Below are 7,066 nucleotides of genomic sequence, written 5' to 3'. Positions count from 1 at the left end.
AACTTAAGACTTTATTTCCCAGCTATGTAACAGCTTTCGTGGGCTACACATCCTGCTATGATCCAGAAATCATACTAGATCTTGACCAGGCATATTTCCGGTTCGGATTTATCCAGAATATCTATCCACGTTAGCATTCACACATGAACCCATGCCTGGAATCTTCTGGAACATAATGTTCTTTGTATGTCAATGGCAACAGTGTTTGTTGTAGTCGTAGTAATAGTATTATTAATAACAGTATACTTATGAGTGTTAGTATTATTAATAACAGTATGAGTATTAGTGTTAGTATTATTAATAACAGTATGAGTATTAGTGTTAGTATTATTACAAACAGTATGTGTATGTGTTGGAATAATTAATTACAGTCCACTTATTAGTGTTAGTATTATTAATATCATTATGAGTATTAGTGTTAGTATCATCAACAACATTTTTAATGTTAATATTATTAATTACACTGTGAGTATAGGCATCAGTATTATTTAAGTGTTATTATTCTCACCAACAGTATGAGTATTAGTGTTAGTATTATTAGCAACAAGTTTGGTTTTAGTGTTAGTTGTATTAATTAGAGCATAAGTGCTAGTATAATTAACAACAGTATGAGTATTAGTGTTGGTATTTTCGACAACAGCATTAGTGTAAGTGTTAGTTATCCATATTAGTGATCCTACGACACATCTGCGGCTATGTTTCAGCATTTTCTTTCCTCCTCTCGCTCCTTTTCTTAAATGATTCTCCTGTTCCTAAATTAGAACACCAAAATGTGTTGGGTTCTGTCTCGCCCCCTTCTGTGTGCATGGGAGAGATGTTGAGAGAGAGAGAGAGGGGGGAGGAGGAGCGAGGGAGGGAGGGAGGGGAGGGGAGGGGACGAGAGAGAAGGGAAGGAGGAGGGGGGAGGGAAGAAAATCTTGGAGTTGAGTTAAGGAAAAGGGGGCCGGGAGAGAGCTTCAGGAGAGGGCGGGGGGAGGTGGGAGATGGGGGGGGGGGGGGCTGGGAGAAGCAGAGAGGAGGAGGAGGAGGAGAGAGAGAGGGAGTTGAGATGAGGTAAGAGAGGAGAGGCAGAGGGGAGAAACAGGGGTTGTGAGGATAGGAGAGGGGAGAATGAGAAGAGGTAGGATTGGGAGAGCAATAACAGGAAGGCGAGAGAGGAGAGTGAGAGAGGGAAGAGGAGAGCCGAGACGCATCCCGAATGAGTCATTCTTCTGTGTTCAGAAAAACCTTTGGACTGCAGCATGTGTGCGTGTTGGTGCGTTTTCTGTGTGTGTGTGCGCACCAACACAAAGCTTCCTGACAGACAGACAGGCAGACAGACTTTTTCATGCTCAAGACCATCCCCGCGACCAATTATAAAACCTTTTAAAACAGCTTTTACTTGTGGACCCAGGTAAGCATGTCCTGTTACCATGGGCTACCATCTCCTACCATCTCTATTCCGTCACCAGGTCGGTTCACAGTTGTGGTTCACATCCACACTGGGGGGGGTGGGGAGGGGGCACCGGGTGGGGAAGAGCTGCTGGCATGACGGTCGCAAGCACACAGTTCTGTCCAAGCAACTAGGGACATAATAAATCCAGTATACTTATTTTTGGAGACACTCTTACCAAAATGCGATTGACAGTATTTTAGAAATTTCGTTAAGGAGGATGTAAGTGGCTTTGGGCTATTTACAAATACCCTTTTTTAGTTTATGAGTGCATATTGCATTGTCGGATGCACCTTGAATACGTCCAAGATCGGCCCTTTGTGTTCAACGTTGTTAGCGTGACCTTTGTCGTTATTACGTGTAAAAAGAAACATTGAGTTGGTGTTACGATGCAGTCCAACGCTTACCCCCGACCGAGGCTCTACCCGCTAGTTATCAGTCGAAATGTCAGTCATTAGATCATAGATCCATGCGTTAAGCCGGGGTCATTGTTTCTTCGTTCGTTATTTATTTTCAAAAATAAAGCCATCACAATGAGTTCTCTCAATAATATCATGTCAATTCGTCACTCTATTTTCCTCCACTGTGTGTGTGTGTGTGTTTATCTATTTTTTTTCTTCTGCGGTGGCTCCCTCACAGCCTCCAACTGCTGCAGCAGAGTGGAGCAGACTGAGCCTACGTTCCAATCAGCTTCCATGGCAACGGGCGGTGGGGGCGGTGGGGGAGGCTGGGGGAGGGGGGGGGGGGGGGGGGGGGGGTGCTGGGGAAGGAGGGGCGGGGGGCGATACTGGGGGAGGAGAGGGAGGAGGGGGTGCATTGTCAGGGGTGGGGGCGGGGATTTTCTTTGCAGAGAGAGAGAGAGAGAGTGAGAGTGAGAGAGAGTGAGAGAGAGTGAGAGAGAGTGAGAGACCGAGAGAGAGCCAGAGAGAGAGAGGGAGAGAGAGTGAGAGAGAGTGAGAGACCGAGAGAGAGGCAGAGAGAGAGAGAGAGAGAGGGAGAGTGAGCCACACACAGACAGAGCGAGAGAGAGAGACAGTGAGAGAGAGACAGCGTGAGAGAGACAGGGAGACAGAGAGACAGAGACAGGGAGACAGAGAGAGAGAGAGAGACTTTACCTAATAGTAGTGGTTGTAATACCTTGTATGTTTACTATTTAGAGTTGTGGCATTTAGTATGTATACGCTATTTAGTTATTTCTCGTTATGTGTGTGTGTGTGTGGTGGTGAACGGCCTTTGTGTTGGAGGAGGGTGCTGTTTAAATATATATAATTAACTTGGCTTGCCTGGGGTTTTATTGGACCAAAATGTGTATAACTGCAAGATTAATCCCCCACACCCAGCACTCAGCACCCTCCCCACCCACCGGCCACCCCCGTATTCTCCAGCAGAACTCCAAAACCGTGAGCGTTTTCCATCTCCAGCCCTGGTCGTCACGTCTGTGGCGACGCAGCCCAGAAGCCATCAGAGCTCTCCCAGCGTTGCTGCTGCTGCTGTAACGGCCATCTGGGCGAGTTGATTGGCTTGTAAATACGGACGCGTGATGTCTGGACAGCTACAACACGACGGCGTCCTCCTTCTGCACGCGCCGACATCCGTCGCCGTAAATAATGTGGCCCCGCCTTCTGGGTCTTTGTTGGCGTAGGGCTCGCATGGGAAAACACATCTGTCAGTGGTGGAGACAGGAGACAAGGAAAAACAGATTTTTCTTTTTGGGGGTTCACCAGTGAAGCGTTGGTGATGATGAAGCTGCAATGTCGAAACAATGATGAATACGATTTATTATGTATTTCTTTGATTCTTTTTGTCACATCTTTTTTCAAATTGACCATATATGGAATTTCGTCCTGATCGTGAAGATCAAGCAAACCAACTGAAAATGTGCTGCATGTCCCCCAAATACACGTGACTGCTGTTGATCGGACAAAAACATCTGAAGCTCATTCATGGAGAATTAATGGCAGTCTGGTCCATTATTGGCGACTCCAGAAGACTAGGACAGTGATGAAGAAGATGATGAAGTCGATATATAGGGGGTGATGAAGATGACGATGATAATTTTGATGGTAAAGAAGATGGTGATGTAGATGAAAACTAAGTGGCGCTGATGATAAAACCATGATGGGGATGGCAGTGAAGATGATAACAAAGGTGGCAAGGATAATTAAGACAATGAAAATGATCATAAGGTAGGGGACGAAGTTGATCATATAGACAGGGGGGACGTTGATAATGAGGATGGAGATGAAGATGATAATAAAGACCTGAAAGTACCAATAAAGATGGTGTTGAAGATGATAATGGTGGTGATGATGATAAAGGCTGTGAAGATGATGAAGAAGAAGAAGGTGATTAAGATAACAAAGAGGATCAGGGGATCAGGACGATGATGATGATGTTGATGATTGTGATGAAGACCACATTGAAGATGGTGATGAAGAACACTGAGGTTCCAGCCCGGCGTGGAAGAAAAGAAGCCCACATCGGGGCTATCTAGTGGGGCTCCGGTGGCTGCTCCAGGGCCTAATTGGGCCCCCGGGGACCTGGACAAAAGACCCAGCTGGTGCAGATTCTCCCCTCCTTAAAACCCACTCGGAGCTGCCTGTTTCCCCCGCTCTCTAATGCCCTCCCTATGTCTCTCTACCTCTGGGGGGGGGAGGGAGGGAGGGAGGGAGGGAGGGAGGGAGGGAGGGAGGGAGAGAGAGAGAGAGAGAGAGAGAGAGAGAGAGAGAGAGAGAGAGAGAGAGAGAGAGAGAGAGAGAGAGAGAGAGAGAGAGAGAGAGAGAGAGAGAGAGAGAGAGAGAGAGAGAGACAGAGAGAGAACTATCTCTCCTAAATTATATCTCTTTGGTTCTCAATATCTCTCTATTTCTCCCTGTTTCCATCTCTATAGTTCTCTATATCGCTCTGCCTCAAGAGCGAGAACCAGTGAGGGGCTCTCTCTATTTCACCTCCTCCCTCACTCTCTTTTGCTCCCTCTCTCACTCTCTGTTTTTCTTTCTCTAATTCATTGCCTCACCCACCCACTGTCTCCTTCTCTCTGTCTCCTCCTCACTGTCTCTCTCTGTAGTTCTCACTCTCTCGTTCTCTCTGAATCCATCCCTCTCACCATCTCTTACTCTCTATGCCAGTCCTTGGAGAGAGAGAGAGAGAGAGAGAGAATTTGCTGATAAAAAAAACGGATGACCACCCAGAGATACATTTATCTCATATTAATTCATGAATATCCCTAAACGACACTTACCACTGTTATTAACCAATATGACCTGCACATATGTCTTTTTACAGTAGGCTATATTTGAAGTACCAAGACACAGTGACTCAATGTATTGTCTTTGAAGATGAGCTTGCTTGTTTAGGGTGAAATTGTATGTAATTATTCTGATTTTCATACCATGTTTTAATTAAAAAGAGCATGGTTCCTATCGGTGCAGAACCTGCAACCCAGTTTGGGTCAGTAACATCGCGAACAACCTCACTGGGAGGGTTTGGGTTGTTGGTTCCACTTCCTGCTTCCCGCAGTGTGTGGCGTGGTCCCTGGCCAAGATAAATTGCTAAGTGGTTTGAAGTGGCTTGTTTGTTGACACAGCTGCGATTGAATGCCAGGCATTCATTGAAAAAATGTGATTTAAGTGGCCATAATGGACAGCAAAGCGCGGCATAAAAGCCTATGTAAAAGTCTATTTTCCATCAACCATCAGTTCATTATGTTGTCACCCAACGTGGAATACTAGGCCATTAAAGTTTACAATGCAAATATTTATTTGCTCCACTGCCACCCGAAGGCAGTGTCGTAGCCTGCTGTTCGTTATTAGCAGTTGATGAAAGAAAGAAATACGTATAGCAGAGGCAGGAAAAACGATAGTAGGGAAGTCAATTCTTTTTTATAAGCTGATAAACACATTTTTTATGAGAAAAAAGAGCGAAATCTTTGTCAAAGTCATTTAATTTCCTTGCGCTCTCCTCCAGTCCCAATTTAAAGTAGTACTTCCTAGATTAAATGTGATTTTATTGGAATCTGTCAAAATATATTAAATAAAGGTATTTGCCTGTAGGTTAAATAGAACTTAGGTTTTCTGTTGAAAACCTTGCTGGATGTAGTTGTGGATGGCAAAAACAGAATGTATTAATCTATAATTAATTTATAGCTAAACAATTCAACATCTCAAAATATGTTTCTATATATATTTAAACACTATATGCATTTTTATCAAATCTATCCTAAGCTGCAACTACACATCACAAACAGCAGAGGGTAGCGTGTCCATTTTAAAGGAAATGCGTCAAGTCATTGGTGCTACACGAAAAGGCCTGAAAGAGGCGCTGGTGATGCGACCGAGAAAGAATAAGGCGTATAATTCAGTCAATGCTGCACATTTAGCACAGGCCTATAACAATATTTCCTTTAAAAAAACAAGACTTTGTTATGATTTAGCAATTGCTTATCCGTTCAAGATGGAGTAAACATGTACCCTTTCATTGAATACCCCTTTTCATTCATGTTAATTAATATGCTGTGCGAGCAGTTAAAAGTTAAATTAATTGACTTGCCTAATTCTTACTACTTTAAGTTTAAACATTCCGGTTTTTAAGTGTCTGTAGTGTTTTTAGGCCTACTGCCTCTACAATAAATAATATATTTTTTCATAACACATTACATTTATTTGATTTACTGCTAGTGGATTATTAATGAGATACAAAATCTACGTTCCAAACAAACCTTCGTATTGTTCAAAAGATCTTTTAAAAAAAAAAGTATTTTAACTGATTGAATAATATTTTACCTTTAAATTAATTTTGAAATTGAAAACAATCTAATAAATGTAAAATCCTCGTTTTTGGGACCACTTGTGGAAACTTTGGGCCAATGGTGCAACGTGTCTAGTTGAGTGTACTCTATACAGCAACATGTAAAAATACATGATGCTCAGTCTGTTGCAGTTGCTGCTGTTGAGTATATAATTAGCTTTGTTTTTGTCATTCAAAATAGTAGCACGATATGCTTCTGAATAGGAGGTAATCCTCCTATTCATAATCCTTATTTTTCTGAGGTTAGGAGGGAAATGCTCAGAAGCATAGAAGCCCTTTTGGACCAAATGGAAATAGCCTACATGGAAATAAGTGACCAGAAATCAGAAACTCTTCGCAGATTTCAACCTTTGGACGAATGTTACCCTGACTATGACCTTGAACATAAAATCAACCAGGGTATCCCCACTAGGACCTAGTACGCCCTAACGACCAGGGAACCCCACTAGCAACTTGTACACCCTAACGATTAGGGTACCCCTATGACCTAGAACCCCCTTACACCCAGGATACCCTACTATGACCTGGTACCCCAATATGAAACAGTTATCCCATTAGCTGTAGTCTGATTTAAACAAACAAACAGGTGTAAACCGCTAGTGCCTGAAGCAAACTCGTTACCATGATTGGATCCACCTGTCCTAATTACTTAACTGTGTTTTCTGCATGGTTTTCTTCCTGTTTCACTTTACTTGTTTTCATCTTGACAGACTCCATCCAGAAAGACCATATGTTGCTGCTACTGCCATGGTTATTACTCTGATTAATTTGTCAAGTTGTTCAGGCCGTGAGTGTGGGCTATAGTGGTCTAGGCATGTGCGTGAGAGA

This window comes from Gadus morhua, chromosome 4 (assembly GCF_902167405.1).
Source record: "Gadus morhua chromosome 4, gadMor3.0, whole genome shotgun sequence".
In the NCBI taxonomy this organism is placed as follows: domain Eukaryota; kingdom Metazoa; phylum Chordata; class Actinopteri; order Gadiformes; family Gadidae; genus Gadus; species Gadus morhua.
Note: the sequence above shows the minus strand (reverse complement) of the source record.